Source organism: Microcebus murinus, chromosome 6 (genome assembly GCF_040939455.1).
Source record: "Microcebus murinus isolate Inina chromosome 6, M.murinus_Inina_mat1.0, whole genome shotgun sequence".
Classification (NCBI taxonomy): domain Eukaryota; kingdom Metazoa; phylum Chordata; class Mammalia; order Primates; family Cheirogaleidae; genus Microcebus; species Microcebus murinus.
The window spans coordinates 38,289,006-38,307,361 of NC_134109.1; the positions used below are offsets into that span (position 1 = coordinate 38,289,006).

Here is an 18,356-nt window from a genome sequence, read left to right on the forward strand (position 1 = left end):
ACAACATTTGTCTAGAGCCAAGAATGTCCCAGAGTCAATAGTGCTAACCCTTTCTCAGTCTGCCTGAGAGGTCCTGGGTTTCACAGGGACGTGCCAGGAACCTGCCACTGAGAGATTACTGTCCAGGTCAACCCAGCTGCACCTATTGTTCATAGCAGGAGGTTGAGAGATAACAGGAGCTGGAGAACATAGAAGGCATCTATCCATGCAGACAGACAAGAATAAAGCAATTGGAGAATAATTCCAGGGTTATACAAAGAGTGGTGTGATGGTATGGTACCAGCGGTCCCTAACCTTTTTGGCACCAGGGACTGTTTTCATGGAAGATAATTTTTCCACAGACGAGTAGGGGGGCGGGGATGGTTTTGGGATGATTCAAGTGCATTACATTTATTGAGCACTTTTTTCTATTATTATTACATTGTAATATATAATGAAATAATTATACAACTCACCATAGGTTAGGGACCCCTGTGGTAGACTGTTGCTGAGCAGTGAATTCCCTCTGCATTAAGGATGAGATCCCTATGATCTTTCAGGAAATCTTCCTAGACAAGAAAAGTTTGAGCTTATAGGAAAAAACATTTGGACCAAGAGAGCTCAGCTGTGAGTAGCACAGCCCACAATAAGTGGCTGCTGGGAGCTGAGAGTCATGTTACAGGAGTTGTGATTTGGGATGCCTGTAATTAGCCATTTGAGGAAAACTGTAGCATCTATAATAAACTGCCCAACAGCTAGGTGATGGGGATAAAGTTTTATTCTTTTCAACTGAATGTTGATACGCTATGCAGCCTCAGCGTCTCTCTGATTCTCTCACTAATCCAGGATTCCAAGTATTATAATAATCACTTTGTTCCACCAGCTGAATCTAGCCACTCCCCCCAAATCTTGTAAAATTTTGCTTACACTTGTCTTTCCCAAATCAATCTCCATGGAAACACAAGTCCCACTGAATTTTAGGCAGCTGTGTCCACTTAGCTACTGTTCACCTAGGTAAAGATGCAAGAATAAAAGGCACAAGGCATACATACCACAGCAGCAATTACTTCCCACAAGGAATCAGAGATTGGAAGTGAAACGGAAACATCTTTGACTGTAATAGCATCTCTTTTAGGACAAGCCATTCCCCCAGGGAGAATTTGCAGCTCTGAGCAAAGGCAGAACAATAAAAGATCAAGGATGACTTTCTAAGGCTGCCAACAGAGCAGCTAACACCTTGAAGTCTGCTTTTGACCCCTTTAAAAGCCAGGACAGTAACAAAGTGCCCACAACTCATTTTCTACAAGCTGGCCAAGCATCTCTTTTCCTAAACCACAAAACCCTCAGCATTTGTAGAAAATAACAGGCAGGAAGGGATGTCCAGGGAGATTAGGCCCCCGTCCCAGCAGGCGTCACTCCAGCCTGTTTTCCTGAGTGGTTTTCTGCACTTTTCCATCTTTCCACATCTGTCCCACTCTGGAAGTCACTAGTCTGTGCTCTCCTCACCTCCCATGGTTTCTGCACCTTCATTTCCAAAGGCAAGTGAAAATGCTGCTGTACACGTGGGCAACTCCAGGGACCTATCCTCCTCCCATTTCCCCTAAAGCATTTGCCAGACCTTGGGACTGACTCCAAGGTCAGAGCAACTTGCTGAAGCTAAAGCCCAACTGGATTCTATTCAGGAGGCGGTCCCTTGTCATTTTCATCTCCAGATAGAAGACCTCTGTCTCCCCAGAAGGTAAAATAACAGAAAAGAAGTAGTCCAAGGTGGGTGACTCTGCAAACAGGTGGGTAAGGTCTCTGGTTGAATGAGGGGGTGTCTGTGGGTAGTGAGTCCTGCCGTGAGCATGGCCGCCATCTCCTGCAAGCAGGGCTTGGAGGAATTTGCTCTACCAAATTCCTGTTGTAGTTTTCTCATGGGGGAGAAAGGGTGACTGGGACTCTAATGACCATTATCAGCAGATTTTGGATTAGGCCTCTCAAACTTTAACACGTACATGGATCCTCTTGCAATTATGTTAAAATATGAGTCTCCTTTCAATAGGTCTAGGGCAGAGCCTGCATTTCTATGAAGCTTCTGGTAATGTTGATGCTGCTGGTCCCATTCACATTTTGAGTAGCAAGAGGTTAGGTTTCTATTTCCTGCCTTCCTATCCCCAGCTGGGCTTCGTCATTTTATCCAAATATGTGGTAGGAGTGAGGGTCCTTACTGGCTTCTTGAATTACCCATCCTTAGAGCTGTTTCTCAAAGGTACCTTTCAGAGGCCCCTTCCTGTAGTTCCCGTTTGCTGCAAGGAGATGCCATGGGCAAGCAAGACGCTGTGCAAAAACGGCCTTGGTGCTTTCTGCCCGCAGCCAGGTGGCAACTGGCTGATGTTGGAGTGGGGCGGTTTATGTGACAGTGATGAGACTGTCCTGATTCGAAAACATCCTGAAGAGTCCGATGGGAGCACTTTGCTCTCGCAGCTTCGCCTCCCATTTTGGCCCCCCAGGCTGGTGGGAAGGGTAGGGAAGAAGCTGGGAGAGAGGTAGCAGGCAGAGTGGGGGGTGACGTTTTTCACTTGCTCTGCTACAGGATGTCCCAGGCCCTTTACAGATCTTCACAGGACAATTTCCCTCCTGAGAGCTCCCAGGTGTGGGGGATGCAGGGGAGGGTGGTTGACAGGAGAAAGGAGGGAAGAGGTGGTGCTCACCTGAGGACTGGAAGGTGGGGGAAAGCCGGAAGGCTTGTCTCAGCCTACAAGAAGGAGGGGGAGTCGGACCACATTGCCGATGTTAAACCAGGGGTCTGTCAGTTAAACCTGGTAAATCTCTGCACTTGTTAGGAGCGTTTGGCCCCGGCTTAATTTTTTCTAGGGCGAGAGCCTCTAGATTGCAACGGACTCTCACAGGATTACAAAGGGCTCATCAGCACCGTTTTCCACCAGGATCATCTGCAAGTCTCTCCCAGGGTGCATATGTGGAGCACTAGGCTTCTAGAAGCCGCAGACATCAAGTCCAGGCCGCGGGATTCGAGCGGACAGGGCAGCCACTTGGAATCATTTTCTAACAGAGGCGGAAGGGGCTCGAGCATAAGCAGCCCCATTTTATGGAGGGGACGCCGAGCTGCACTCAATTCAAGTGATTTCCCCTAAACTTAGAAGTTGAGCCCCGGCTAGAAGTCGGTCTCCCGGACACGCAGAGCGCAGGTCTGCGCTGGGGAACAGCCTCTTCGGTCTGGCCGTTGCCTGGAAAGAACAAGACATTTGCGGCCAGAGCGCCAGGAGCCCAGCTGGTTATTTCTAGCTTGCTGAATGTCAAAAATCCAGGCCGCTTCTCACAGCAGCCTCCACTTGTCAGACCAAATCAAGGCATCGGCCGTCAGGCAGGGGACTCGGCTGCCCCCGGCACCGCCTGGCGGCGCGCGCCTGTCCCGCCCGGCCCGCGGTGCACCCGGCCCTGTCCCCGCGCTCCAGCCGAGCTGAGCTCCGCCCGCGCGCCCGGGTCGCCCTGAGCGCGATCTGTGGCCGTCGCCCGCCCGTGCGGCTGCCGAGGTTCTGTCGCAGTGTTGGCGCCCGCTCTGCAGCCCGCCGTGGCCGAGTGGGAGCACGAGAGCCGGCTCCCACGCCAGCCTCTGACCTCAGCCACGGATTGGGCATGGCGTGCTGGCTTCTCTGTGGTCTTTCTTGGAATCTCCCACCTTCCCGTGCTTTTGTCTTTAACACAACCCAATCTCCAATCCTCTCTAGAGTCCAAATCGATGGTCTTGTGTCTCTGCAGAATCAACCCAGTTTTACAGAACAAAAGCGAACCTCGGTCCTGTTGGTTTCTTGTCCCAACTTCCTTTGTTCATTCAACAAACATTGGAGCACCTACTGGCTAGGCCTTGGGCACAAGAGACTGATCTCGACCCCCGGGGAGCTGACCCTGGGGGAAGAGAGCGGATGTTTTTAGACTCTAATTTGGTGGTTGCATAGGAGTTTTTAGGTGAAAGGGCGGGCGTGGGGTGGGGAATGAGCATTGCTGGAGACGGTGGTGAGATAGAACACCGCAGGTTGTGGAACGTGGGAGAAGGTAGGGTGGCCGGTGCACACAGAGATGAGGGCAGGTAGCATGTGATTTGCTGAGAAGGAAGCAGGAAGGAACTCCTGAGCCAGAGAAAGGAGTGTAGACTTTATCCTGGGGACGGTGTGGGGCTTTGGAGGGTTTAAACAGGGAAGTGACCGATCATATTTGCTTTCTTAGGTGGGACTGGAGACAGACCTTCTGTAAGTCCCAACAGCAGGGGCAGCCCCAACGGTTAAACATAGTAGCAATTCAAGGGCAGGGGCCATGTTCTTCCTCCTGGCTCAAATTACCCAGTTTTCTTGCCACCCCTCCCCCACCCTACTGCCTTATTGCTATTCCTGGCCCCACTGTGACTCGTTTGGCCTTCTGCATGCATCGCCCCTTGCCTAGCCCTTAGGTAAGATGCTAGGGTTGGCTACACTCCTGATACCCCCCACCTCCCACCCCTACCCCCATTTTCAATCATTCATTTGCTCCACTCAGTAAAGATTTATTAAGCGGCTGCTGTGTGCTAGGTGTTGAGTTAGTCACTGGGGGATACAGAATGGAAGAGTCACATGTTTCCTGATCTCAAAGTGCTCAGAATTTGTCCAGTGGTTCCCAGACTTGCCCATGCATCCCAATCATCTGTAAAGTTTTAAAAAATACAGCTGGCTGAGCTTCACCTCAGGCTGACTGAATCAGAATGTTTGGGGTAGGTTCCAGGAAGCCAGGTTATTAAAACTCTCCTCCAGGTAATTTTGCTGAGCAGTCAGAGCCTCTGATCCTTAGAGGAATGCCGAACTGGAATGTCTTTGCTGACTTTTTCTCTGCATGGTTAAGGGGGAGAACAAACCCAGACTCTGGCTCCCAGCCACAAGACAGAAATCACCAGAGAGAAAGAACAGGGACAAGCTCCGTCCAATCGAGCTGTAAGCCTGGGACCTGCTCGCTTGCCTTCGAAGGAACAGACAGGGCAGTGGGATAGGGGAATGGAAGGGTGGAGTAGAATGTATTGGGATGGCAGGGTGACTGTGCCTGCCTAGTGTGGAAGATATCTCTTTCTCTACCTAAATCATATAAATCGTCCAGTTAGAAAGCAGGAGATCAGCTCTCTGGCTTGTTGAAACAAACAATTCTCCTTTCTCAGCCACTAGGGTCGAGTAGGGATGATTGCACTGGGCAGTTTCAAATGGTGACCATGATGAATAAAAACAGATTATCACCAATCATGTTAGATATAAACCAATAAATCTCCACCAGTTAAGTCTGAGTACTGGGGCAAACTGAAGCAAGAGGGTTTCAGAGGGGGACAGCTCACTGTCCCCAGAAATAACTTCCCCAGATGCTGCCGTGCTGTGAGTGGCCCCAGCAAGCAGTGGTTGTGTTAGATCTTGCCTGGAATCTCATGGCCTGGAAGACGGGTCTTCGTGGAGTTTGAGAGGATTGAATTTCCAGTTCCAGTTAACTTTTTGTCTCTTGATAAGGACGGTTCCCAGAATTCTGTTAAGTATTTATGTGTTGACGGTTAAATATGAACCAGCTGCTGTGATGCCGCAAACAGAAATGTATTTACAATTTACCTGGAAGATAGGACACAGTTATGTGTCGAAGCAAATTGACACAAGACTTAGATATTTCCAGGCAACGATAGAAGAAATGGTTTGGTGGGTATTGAGGTTTATATCCTGGAAGCTTATCTAAGCAGCATATATTTGGGAGTAAAGCACCCTGATGACACACAGACGTGTAAGGCGCAGCCTTGGCTGGGAGCCGTGGCTCACGCCTGTAATCCTAGCACTCTGGGAGGCAGAGGCGGGCGGATTGCTCGAGGTCAGGAGTTCGAAACCAGCCTGAGCAAGAGCGAGACCCCGTCTTTACTATAAATAGAAAGAAATTAATTGGCCAACTAATATATAATAGAAAAAATTAGGCAGGCATGGTGGCGCATGCCTATAGTCCCAGCTTCTCGGGAGGCTGAGGCAGGAGGATCGCTTGAGCCCAGGAGTTTGAGGTTGCTGTGAGCTAGGATGATGCCACAGCACTCACTCTAGCCTGGGCAACAAAGTGAGAGTCTGTCTCAAAATAAATAAATAAATAAGTCACAGCCTTTGTCCTCAAGAAATTTGTAACCTGATAGAAAATAAAGGACATATAAGTATAAAATATAAGAGAAAATAGTATAGGCTGGGACATGAGTGATTTGGTGTCAGCTTTAGCATTAATAGCACTTCTACAACTTTGTTCCTACAACTGTGGACAACTTTCAGAAAGTTCTGGTCTATAGCAATAAATACATGATTATCTTCAGAGAAGGGGTAAGGACCTTGCCACTCAATAGTAACAAAGTCTCATGTGTCAATAACGTGAGCTCCTGATGGGAGTTTATACTTCGGCCTCTCAATGATTTCCCAGAGATAGCCATGGATTAAGATGGCAGGATCCAAGAGATTTCCACCTGGAAAAAGTCCCTTCGTCTCTTGCAGAGGCAGGTGCCCTGATATTTGCCTGAAAGCTGGCTCAGGAGAGGCAGGTGGGAAAAGAGGCCACATAGTGTCTCCCTGGAAGGGGGAAGGAGTCTGGCTTCTGGTTAGACACGTGTGATGTTTTGGGCCTGACCACAGGCAACAGCAATGGCAATGACAAAGGCTTTGCCTGGCAGGCTCGTGAGGCAAGCTGCCCTCCCCACCCCAGACCAGGGGCACAGCCAGTGCATGGCAGTCTTTGGAGGGAGCTGCAGTCAAGGTCTCAGGCCCTTCTGGGTGGTCCCTGCTTATCACATATTTATACTTCTGTCTCCTGAGTCTTCATTCCTAAGTCTTTTTATCTGAGGCCTTGGGCAGAGGCTCCTTGGGTGGGTCAAGGAAGGAGGAGGAAACCCTGAAGACTCTTTCCCCCACTCTGACTCAGCACCCAGTACTTTCACCCCAGGCCCCCTCCCCCTCCCCCCCACTTAGACCCCAGAGACCATAAAACTGCCAAAGCCTTTTGTTAGGGCTCCCTCAACAGTGAGACGACCCCACACCTCCACTGAGCCAGCTGACCCGGGACCCCTGTCCATTCCATGGCAGAAGATGGAATGGGGCAGTCAGTGTTTTCTGTTTTTAGACACTTGCTTAGACCATTGCAGGAAGTGATGAGAGGCTTAACTCTTTCATTTTGGACTTGTTGCCTTAATTGGCTGCTCTGATGTCTGGTAACTCGGCTCTCCCTCTCCCAGTTCAGCTGAGGTCCTGACAGAGGGACTCTGCCTTCAACCTGCTGGGGCAAACATTCCTAGGATTGGCCTCATTTCTGTTTGTAGGCTATGGCTTCTCCTATATGTGTTTCCATTTCATTTCTGGATTCTTTCTTTTTTCTTTCTTTCCTTTCTTTCTTTCTTTCTTTCTTTCTTTCTTTCTTTCTTTCTTTCTTTCTTTCTTTCTTTCTTTCTTTCTTTTTCCTTCCTTTCTTTTTCCTTCCTTCCTTCCTTCCTTCCTTCCTTCCTTCCTTCCTTCCTTCCTTCCTTCCTTCCTTCCTTCCTTCCCTCCCTCCCTCCCTCCCTTCCTTCCTTCCTTCCTCTCTTTCTCGCTCTTTCTCTGTCACACACACACAAACAGTCACTGACTAAGGACCAGAAGAAGCACAGGGTTGCCAGTGGGGCTGGGCAGAGAGTCAGTAAGAAGGAGAAGAATAAGGAGGCAGGTGCTGGCTGGACCAGACTTACGGACGTGAGAACTACCCAAGCTCAGAGACCCAGTTCTTCCCATCTACTTTACAGAGAAGGAACCAAGAGTCAACCGACTAGAACCCAGGTCCTGACCCTTGGGTTCAAGCTCTGATCATTACCAGGCTGCCTCCTGGAATCTTCTTTCTACTTTCCTGGGACAGTGTCTATACAGAGCTATCCCCCTGGGTGCCCGGGAGTGCACGAAGCTTTTGTGAGTCGGTTCTGTCCATGTGAGTCTGTGCCATCCGGGAGCCCATAGCCGAACTGGGGGCAGAGAGGGCAGCAGCGGTGCCCAGACAGGAGCATGCATTAGAACCTCCTGGAGGGCAAACACAGATTTGCTGTCCCCTCAGAGTTTCTGATTCAGTAGGCCTGGGTGGGGTCTGAGAATTTGTAGTCTGACAACTTTCCATGTGTGGCTGATGAGAACCACTGGACTAGACTATAAACACCCAAAAAGCAACAGAGAGAGAAGGAATGGAAACTGAGCAAAGGCAGGTGGGAAGAAGGACAGGGGTGAGGGTAACATGGTTTATTAGGGCAGGAAGTGAACTCCAGGGGCTGCTCCCTGGGAGCTTCTCCTCTTCCCTCTTCCTTCATCTACCCTGATCTCCAGCTTATCTAGAAGTTTCACAGTAGCATATAAATGTCCCTTTGCTGGAGGCTCTGGCCAACAGGTGAAGCCCAAAGCATCGCTTATGGGCGGTCCCTTAGAGCTGGGTACTCTCCCAACACCCTTTTTTTGGCTTCCCAGTTCAGATCACTGTGGGCTGCATAGCTGCCTGCCTTCCATGAGACCTGGGAGCTCCTGTCCTCAAGCCCTTGAGGACAGAGAGTCTTGGAGGGCAGTTGTAGTAATTTCACCCACTTCTGTCTTGCTTCCTCCGTGTACCCACACAGGCCCTGGAAGGCCAAGGACAGGGACACCCAGAGAGAGTGAAGGGAGGAGGTGGATTACAACAGGATGGGGGCGGGGTAAGAACGCCAAGCTCACATTCATTGACTCAGCTCATCTTTCAAGGCCCTGGTTCTCCTGAGTCATCCATGAGCATGGACATGCTTTTACAGTCATTAGGGCTGTATGTGGGTCACTGAGGTCTAACTGGTATTTAACTGTAACAGCATAGAAGTGAGTCAGACATACACACAGAAAAAGAGAGAGCAAAAGAGAGAAGAAAGAAATTTAGCTTTCTCAAGTGGGGGTGAAAACCCAGGAGCTAATCTGAAATGACCCACCTCTCCAAATCTACTTATTATTTAACTGGCTCCATGTGGCTATGGGGAAATTGAGGCACATAGGCTATGTCCATTAGCCCAAAGCTCCTCCAGGGATAGTAGTAACCTCAAGAGGAGGCCAGAAAATGGTGAATGAAGAGGCAGAAAGCAGCAACTCTCACTAGGGTGGAGATAGCTGGAGCTATGGCCCCATGGCCTTTTCCCAAGACTTTTCCAGCTGCCGAGCGACCCACTGAGACCACCCCTTGACCTTAAGTACAAATGGCCCTCACACCCAGACAGCAGCCCCAACAACTTTCTGAGAGCTTCTCAGACCCTGGCTGGCTTTGCAGGTAAGAGACTGATATCATGTTAAAGCAAATGCAAACTATGTCATCCACTATGTAGAGATTTATACCTAGTTTTATTTTTGTGAACTCCAGACAAGAGACTTAGAAACTGTGCATGATTTTCTACATCAAAAGCCTGAGTCCATAGTATTCTATGGTGTGTGCATACTAAAAAATTAAAAAAAAAAAAAAAAAAAGCCTGAGTCTGGGGCCTAAAGGTCTCTGATCTCATCGGCGTCCTCCACCCTGGGGATGGGTGGGATAGAATCTGCTGTGGCCTCCCCTCCACCAGCCCCCACTTCAGTCCCTCCCAGGAGAGCTCGTGTGTGGCTGGTGGCATTTCTCTCCCTGGAAAGGAGGTGGGTGAGGCCCTGGACATGCTTCCTGAAACCACAAGGAAAGAGAAGGCTGCTGATTCACCACCAGCTGCTTCCTGGAACTGCAGCGCCAGGCTGGCAGCTGAACGGTATTTTTCCAAGGTGATCCAGACCTGTTACAACATTCCCGTCAGACCTTCCTGTAAGTCAAACCAGAAAACTACCCAAACCACACATTCCCGAGCAGTCAGGCACAGGATTCCAGACGCGATGTTTCCAACATGCCTTAATATCCCCCTTAGAGCCTGGGTCCCGTCATGCCCACAGCCTCTGTGCTTCCTTAGCCGTGGCCGTGCCTCTGGCTGGCTGGCCGTGGAGTCGTGTGGAAGCCCACGTGTGGCTCCACGTCAGCTGGGAAGCGCAGGCCTGAGCTGACTTCCCTGATGGGATGGTCACCTGAGGAAGGTGTGGAGCCTTGAGCTTGCTTTGTCCCTGCATGTCACAAAGACACTTTCTCTGGTCCTGCCCAGCTCTGTCCAACTGGTCTGAGACGGAAAGCTTCTGTGTCCCATGCTGAGTCAGTCTTGGCTGTTTTTTTTTTTAACCCCTCAGTAGTAAGGCTCTGGTTTGGGGGTGCCCCACTTGCCCCTCACATTTTGCTCTCTCCCTCACATTCCATAGACACGAAGGAGGTCCCACCTCTGCTGCCTTTGTAGTGACTTTCATGTGGCATAGACATTCTCATGGGTGGCCGTGCCCTGGGAGGGGTGAGGAGACATTCAGGATTTTTCATGTGCTGCCTCTGAGATGGATTAAGATGGGAAACACACAAAAATAACAACCCTCGGTTCCACTTTCCTCATCACTTCTGGCAAGTGGGAAGCTAATGAGGGTGCGGGTGTCTGGGGAACAAAACGGATGGAGCTAGGAAGTAGGGGCCTGTGCCCAGAAGCAGCGACTAAACCTCACCCCCCTTTGGGATGACTTGCAAAGTGACTTCTTCCCTCCTTCCCTGACTGATGGCTTATGGTACCTTTAGATGGGACATGCTGACCACTCTCAACCTGCTCCTAAACCGAATTCTATAGTTTAAATATTCTTCAGCTACATATAGCTACAATTTGTATTGAGAATTAAAAGTTTACAAATTATGTCCTTTTGTATCCTCATCACAATCTTAGGAGTTGAGTATTATGATTGCCATTTAATAGATGAAGAGACAAAAGATCAGGTGGGCTTAACAGCCAGCCCAGGAGGAATGCATAGTCAAGTTTCAAATCCACATCTCCTGACTCCAAAGTCCATTTTCTTCAGAATCCACAGTCTATACTCAGCAAATGCTGTTGACAGGCTCTTGGAAACGAGGAGACAGCTCTGAGTCTCAGGACGTAAGTTGCTAGAATCCTAGTTAGGGTGCTGACATTCTAAGAAGATAGAGATCAGAGAAGTTTGCTGTGTCTGTGGCTTTGTCGCAGGGTTTGTCTACAGAAAGCTCATGGTGGTCCTGCCAGGGCTCAGCCCACTGCTATAAGAGGCGGTGCAGAACGAACAGGGCCGTCCTCTTCAGTAAGGACAGTTGGCCATGTCTTACCCCTGGGATAAGTTGCAGAGCTGTCTTAGCTCTCTCCTTCCCATTCTTTATTATAGAACCTTTTTTTCAAAGCTTAATCCAAGACTTCATTTCTTTCTTTCAAACAGTTGCAGGTCTTACCTCTAAGAATAACTGTTTTTTAATGCCTCTGGTTTTCCTCACTGAGCTCTTCACCCCAAGATTGTCCAGTAGCTAAAAATGGAGACTAAACCAACATGGCTGCTTACCTGGTAAACAGTCTCCCTCCTTTTCCACCCCCTCCTACATGCCCAGAACCCTGACCTTGCTCTCCATCCTTGTCTTTCAGGGGGAATGAACCCCTCTCCAGCCCCAGGGGGCCAAGTCACAATTTGTCTAAGATTTAGACTCTAAACCACTGGCTCTATATTCTGACTGCACATAGGAACAATCTGGAAAGCTTTAAAAATCCCACTAGCATCAACAGGGGCTCGAGGGCACCCTCAGGAGCTGTGGCCTGACTCCCCTGTCCCTTGTCAAGTGATTGGTGTTAGGTATGGTCATGTGATGCTAAATGGGCCAATGAGATATAAAACCAGGAAGCTTCTGGGAAGATTTTCCACATTAAAGAAAAAAGCCATAATTCAGGGGTGTTCTGTTTTTCTGTCTCTGGAGGTGGGTGTCTATCAGTCGCCAAGGGAAAGAGCTTAGCTTAGTAAGTGACCTGTAGACATTATCTCATTTGATGCTCACACTTCCCTCTAAGGTAATGAATATTTTGATTTTCATTATTATTCCCATTTTACAGGCAAGGAAACTAAGGTTCACAGAAGCTTCATTATCCCCTTCCCCCAATGACAACAGCTAGTAGGGCAGAGCCAGGGGGAACTTGGTTCTGCCTGGCTACAAAGACCATGATTTTCTCACTATTTCCCTATTCCCAGGGGTGTGCTGGTGAGCTGTCTAAAAATAACAATAAAATCCCTGATTCTTAGCACTCGCCAATTTGCATGGTGTAAGTATTCCCACTACAACCAATTTTAAGCTACCCCCGTAGAGTTCGTTGAACACTAGCTGGGGGAGAGATGTGCGCAATTGGCTCTGACGAGCCAGCGTGAGCCAACTCCAGCAAACCACTAGAAAATAGGGCAAGTGCTCACATCCAGCCTTTGCTAAAACACATTCTCCTCCGACCCCCCAACAGAGCTTTCTCTGAACACACACATCTCTCCAGAGCAGATCCTTATGCTGGAATGCCGCACTGTTGGGAAGGATGCTTAGCTCTTGTTCCTAGAAGGCAGAATACGCGTGGTGAGGGACAAACCAAGAGGGGTGAACTCCAGGGGTTCCCTAATGTTTCCAGACTGCTAATGATGCCAACAGGAATCTCCGAGGACTGTTTGTCATTCTGCACGACGGCTGGCCAAGAGAGCCTTTGCCATTCGTTTGATCTTTTTGCCGTCTCAGCTGCTGTGCATTTTGTACACACTTGCTGAGCCCCCTGGCAATGCTGAGCACAGGTTCGTGACTCCATGGTACAGCGAAAGCAGCAGGGGCCTGGGCACATGGCCAGCGGAAACACTACAGTGGGCCAACTCCAGGCCTGCCCCAGTGGGCCCCTGGGGGAGGCAGCACAATGAGAGCGTGCTTGCTAAGCCCATTCCAGACCTGGCTACGCTAGCCTCCCAGGCTTGGAAGAGACCTCTGCTCCATCATCATCCCCAGCCGGGGTTGTAGGCTGAAGATGTCCAGTGATGGTGAACCGCTTCCCTCCAAAACAAATTACTATGACACATTTGGGGACCTTGGTGAGGAAGTTCATTTTTATACTAAAACAAATTCCGTAACCCCCGTCACAGCCTGGCATGCTCCTAGTTCTAACCCTGGGGGCCACGTATTACCAGACTAGTCTGTCTGCACATTGCAGGCGCATCAGTCTGAAGAGACTAGGTCATGCTGCAGGGACAAGCAATGGCCACTATCTCAACAGCACTAAACAACAGTAATAAAAGTAACACTTATTTCTTGCTCATTCAAAATGTCCATTAAGGGTTGTCCAGGGACTCTGTTCATGTTAATCACTCAGGGACCCAGGCTGTCAGAGCACAGCCTCCATCTCTTGTCATTGCCATTCACTGGAGGAAACGGAATTTCTCATCAGCACTGAAATGTTCTGGCCAGCAGGTATTGTACATCATCCTGCTCTTAACTTGATGGCTAGAACTATTCACCTGTTGCTTTACTTGTCCTTGACAAGGCCCCAAAGTAGCTCTTACCTTGTTTCCCCAAAAATAAGACCTACCCTAGCAGGATTTCTAAGCATTTGTGCAATATAAGCCCTACCCCCAAAATAAGACCTAGTGATGGGCGTGGCTATGCAGCGTATCTGCACAACCCCTGCATTTCATTGCAGAGCGGTAAAGAAGACGAGCAGCCCTTCTCATCTGCCCCCCGAGACCTCTATTGATCAACATGGAAGATTGGGGCCAATGGTTCTAAAGGAAATAGAGTCACAAGAAATTCAGGATGGAATTTGGAGTTTGGAGAGTTATGATGATGTTCCAGAAGGAGGCGACTTAACTATATTTGAATAAATGTAGATTGTTGTACCATACTTAAAAAAAAAAAATAACACATCCCCTGAAAATAAGCCCTAGGGTGTCTTCTTGAGGAAAAATAAATATAAGACCCTGTCTTATTTTTGGGGAAACATGGTATTATGTGCTCAGGAGGCAGAGAGCTGGAAATATTTGGAAAGCAGTATTAGTGACTGCAATGTTAGTTTTTCACCTATTTGAAGGTGGTCTTGGTGTCTCCCTGCATCTTCTCCCAAAGTTAACTCCCAGCTATCTCCTCAGTTGCTGTGCTGTGATTCTTGCTCAGTCCATCCATCCGTTCTCTTTCCTCTGGACATGATCGAGCTTCCTCTCTCTCTGTGGTGGTGTCTCGAGCTAAGTTCAGTTTTCTAAGCATAGTCTAACCACAGCAGAGCTCAGTGGAGCTCACCCTTCCCCTCGTCCGAGATACCACATTATAACGCTGGAGCGTTATAATGAATTAGCTTTTTCAGACAGAAGTACACGTTCTGTTATATTTCTTAAATTTGTTCCAGCACAGAGCTGTGAAAGCATATTATCTTTGGAGTCAAAAAGTGTGTGTTTGACATCAGCTCTGATTGTATCATTGAACAACACTTATGTCTTAAGCACCTATAACATGCAGGTGCCACAGATACAGTTATGAGGAAGAAAGACCACAAGGCTGCCTTACTATTAATTTGGGTAAACAATACAACATCTCTAGATTGAAATGGAAATTGCATGAATGCAGGAATTTTTGGGGTGGTTTTTTTTTTTTTCACTTTAGTTTTTCCAGCAACCAGAACATGCCTGGAATATGGTAGGTGCTCAATAAATATAAATGAAGTGAATGAATGAAGTGAATCTCTAAGCTCATTTGTTCTTTTGCATAGAATCTCCTGAGAGGGCATGTGCAGTCTGAAAACAAAGTAGCATTTTGTCCCATTGTTTGATTTTGTGTTTAGTCATGATGTTGAAGGTTTGAAATCTCAAATAAGATTAAAGGGAGATTTGAAATTTATCTATTAATCTAAGGGGAGCAGCAGTTACTGAAGGTTGCAGAACCACTATTCCAGATTGATATTAATCTATTAATCACCACATTTTCGGTACCATTGTTTTTTGACTCCAGCATGGCTACAAGGAAATGAGGTGAGGTTTTGTCACGTATGCTGAAGTTCAGCCATGCAAAAGCCATCACCTATTCTTGATCTACCAGTCTAGGAATCATCAAAGAAAATAAGAGTGGACTTTCAAGACTTGTTCTTTATGAACCAAACCCCTGCACAGTCCTAGTGACCAGCATCACTGCCAGTGCTCAGAAATTACTACTTGGATTGTGTTCTGAACTTTTGCCTATATGCGTCTGAATGCTCTATATAAATCTGTCTACCTTGGGCTACATAATTCGAGTATTTATCCTTTTCATCCTGAAAATCACTCTCTTTGAGAAAAATACAGAGCAGAGTTGAGGAATCCTGCTTCCTCCTGCATCCACAAGTACTGATAAGTGGCTAGAAGTGAGCTTACAAGTCTTACGATCTCCTTGTGCTCATTTTAAATTTAGAAAGCCTTTTCTTTTCTATGTATGAACAAGCATGAGCAATGTGAGAGGCAACCATGTATGAGATATTGTCGAGTATGTGGCTTTAGGGACAAATGATCTGTGTGAGCCTGTGGGGACACTTGGGGTTGAGAGGGAGGGCGTGTAGGTGTGCTAGGGCGTGAAGGTTGCACACAGATGGACATGGAGGAAATTTGGGCAATAGAGGTTTTGTGTATGGTGGGAGTAGTGTGGGGTTGGCAGCTACTCATGGGAGCCCATTGACCATATCCCTCTGCTCAAGTTTAGCCAAGGGAGTAAAAGTACAAGGCTGGAAGAATTTGAGAGGACATCTAGGTTATTTCTGGCACTTTCAGGTCAAATGACTACTAAACTATTCCTGGTTTCTAATTTGAAACGTCTCCAAAGAAGATTCCTGTCTCACCCTCTGCAGCCTACTTGAGTATCTGACCACACTGGGTGCCTGCACAGTCTTCACTTTGTCTAGCCTGGATTCTTCTAGCTGTGGTCCAAGCCCTTAGAAGAATGACGCCTCTGTGGGGTAAAAACAGCCTTGGTGGCATGAGAAAGGCAGCCCTGGGTGATCTGGAAAGGCTACTGCATGGGGACAGGGGTGCTGTGGCCCAGTTTCCAGTACGAATACACAGGACTATGGAGATTCTTGTTTTACTAGAAACTCTCTTCCTAGATACCTTAATCTAGGAAGAAAGGCCCTTGGTTCTATTATTGGCTTCAAACTCTCAGGCATGGCAGGATTTATTGAACACCTTGAGTTCTTTCTTTGAACTGGTCCACCAGTGAGTTGCGTGTCCAGAGGGTGCCCAGCAGGCATTGATACTGGGATGTGGTCCCTGTGTTATTTGGTCAGAAGTAAATTAAAAGTATCTTCATATTAAATCTAGCAATGCATATGAATTTCTGAAGGGAGGGAGAGAAAAGCCATTTAGGAAAACCATAAATATTTTTGGCCTCTATTTTAAGGTGAGCAGCAGAGTTTCAAACTTAAGACTGATCCTGTATGCCAATCAGAACAGGATGGACCCAAAAACCTCCTAGAAGTATTTAAAAGATCTCCCAAGAAGGCTCAGCAGCCTCCTCTGCAGCAGTTAGAAAATGAAATCCCTCCAACTTGGAGCATCTGTATCCGATGGGACAGGCAGCCTGGGTGACCCACTCTGTCCATTTTCTGGTGCATGTCACAAGCAACCTTCCCTTAGTCCCATGTGGAAGAGCTGACAAAAATAGCAGCTAACATCGATGGAGCAGTTCTATGTCCCAGCCCTGTGGCAAAAGCTTGACATATATGGTCACAGTTAATCCCCAAGTATTAACACAAGGCAGGCAGGTGCTATTCTCATTCCTATTTCACAGATGAGGAAGGTGAATGTCGAGAAATGACTACCTTTCCTCAAGAACACACAGTGACTGAGGATTCAGCACACAGGTCTATCCTCTACCCGAGCCTGTGCTCTTACAACCCGTGTGGCTTGTCACCTCCCAGACCATGTGGGCAGGGCAAAGCAGGGCAGGGTTGCTCTCCTAGGCAGCCCGTGCCAGGGCAAGAGCTGACACAGGGTGATGCCCAAGATGCAGAAATATGTGGAAAAGGTGTCTGCCATTGTGGGGCTCTAAAAGAACCTATAAAATAAATATGCAAATCAAAATTTTATGTCATCTTAGTAGTTGGAAAATTGGCTCTATAACATTTTGGCTCTGGAAATCAAGTGATGGGGGGTGAGAGAGCACAGAACCAACTTAGCTCATTGGGGAATGAAGAGAGAGGAAGCAGAGGGAGAAGGGAAAGGACAAGTGACCAGGGAGTGGAGGTGAGGGGGTGGGGTGGGGACAGGAGGAAGCTGAGGGTGGCCCCTTAGCCTTGGTTCTAAGTCAACACAGGAACAAAGGGAGACTGCCAAACTCTGTTTACAGCTGCCCACTGGCCAGCTCTGTCCAAACTGCCACTCAGTGCAGAGGAACATGTGACCCAGGGCTCATTCCCAATGCAAATGTCTGCGGTTGTGTCAGAGCCTTATCTTCAGATGACGTAAAATGAGAAGTTACGGGATCCAGTGTGACCCTGAGCCAGGGGCAATTGCTAAGGACTGTCTAGTCATTTTAAGTCAACATTGCCAGATTAAGCAACCATGATGACCAAGCCTAGGAAAAAAAGAGGACATAAAACTTTACCATGTTGGCCCACAAAAATGCTCAAGGCCAAATCTGAGGCTGGAATAGTTTCAAGGCAACGTGCACCCAATTAAGATCAAAACCTGACAAATGGGATGTTTTTATTTTTGGTCTGGTCTTTGCTCGCAAGTTCCATCAGCTCTGTATCTGTAAACGTGCAGCTGCCAAGGTAGGCTCCAGGCTGCAGGGGCCAGCAGGCAGGGTGGTGAGGAGTTACTGGAGCATGAGGAAGCTCCTCCTCTATGAGGGGAGAAAGGACTGGAAACTCCACCAAGGCTCAGAAGTTACCCTCGAGGTTCAGATGGAGTTCACAGGATTCAGTGAGACCCAGACTGTTTCCTCTTTTTCTTCCTCAGAGAGGTCTAAGTCCCAATTGCATCACCCTGGCCTGCCCCGGTTCCTTTAAGAACTGGGGTCAGGCCCAGGCCCTTGGTATGCAAACCACAGTCTCACTGCTGGTAAATGATTCTACTGAGGGCCCAGCTGACACTGTCCTCCCTGGTTGGCAGTTCATCTTGGGCTTCCTGCCAACCCCAATTTACACCTTTTTTATTGTTCTCAAAACCCCACATAAGTAGAAAAAATAAAATTGGCTTTAATAGAAGAACCTTACTGAATTGGGCTAAAAGTAGGGACTCTGGAGTTAAACTGCCTGAGCCGAATCCCGGCCCCTACGGCTTTAGTTGTGTGACTTTGAACAAGTTACTTAATCTCTTGTACTTCATTTTCCCCCGTCTGTACAAAGACAAGAGTACTCGTGGGGTAATGAATAAGTATATACATCTAAGGTATTTGGAATAAGGCCTCACATAAAAGAAACACGCCATAGATGTTAAGCATTAAGTGAAAACATCTTTCGCGGTCAAAGGCTGATCCACATC

At 48.0% G+C, this 18,356-nt stretch overlaps 1 long non-coding RNA gene across 1 annotated transcript in view; it reads left to right on the forward strand.

Annotated features, from left to right (window-relative positions):
* The first annotated feature begins 1,624 nt into the window (after positions 1-1,624).
* Positions 1,625-18,356, forward strand: part of LOC105878318 (uncharacterized) — a 38,255-nt gene continuing 21,523 nt past the window's right edge. Inside the window, exon 1 of the long non-coding RNA XR_001157312.3 lies at positions 1,625-1,746. This is a non-coding gene — a long non-coding RNA (uncharacterized LOC105878318). The remainder of the gene's footprint in view (positions 1,747-18,356) is intronic.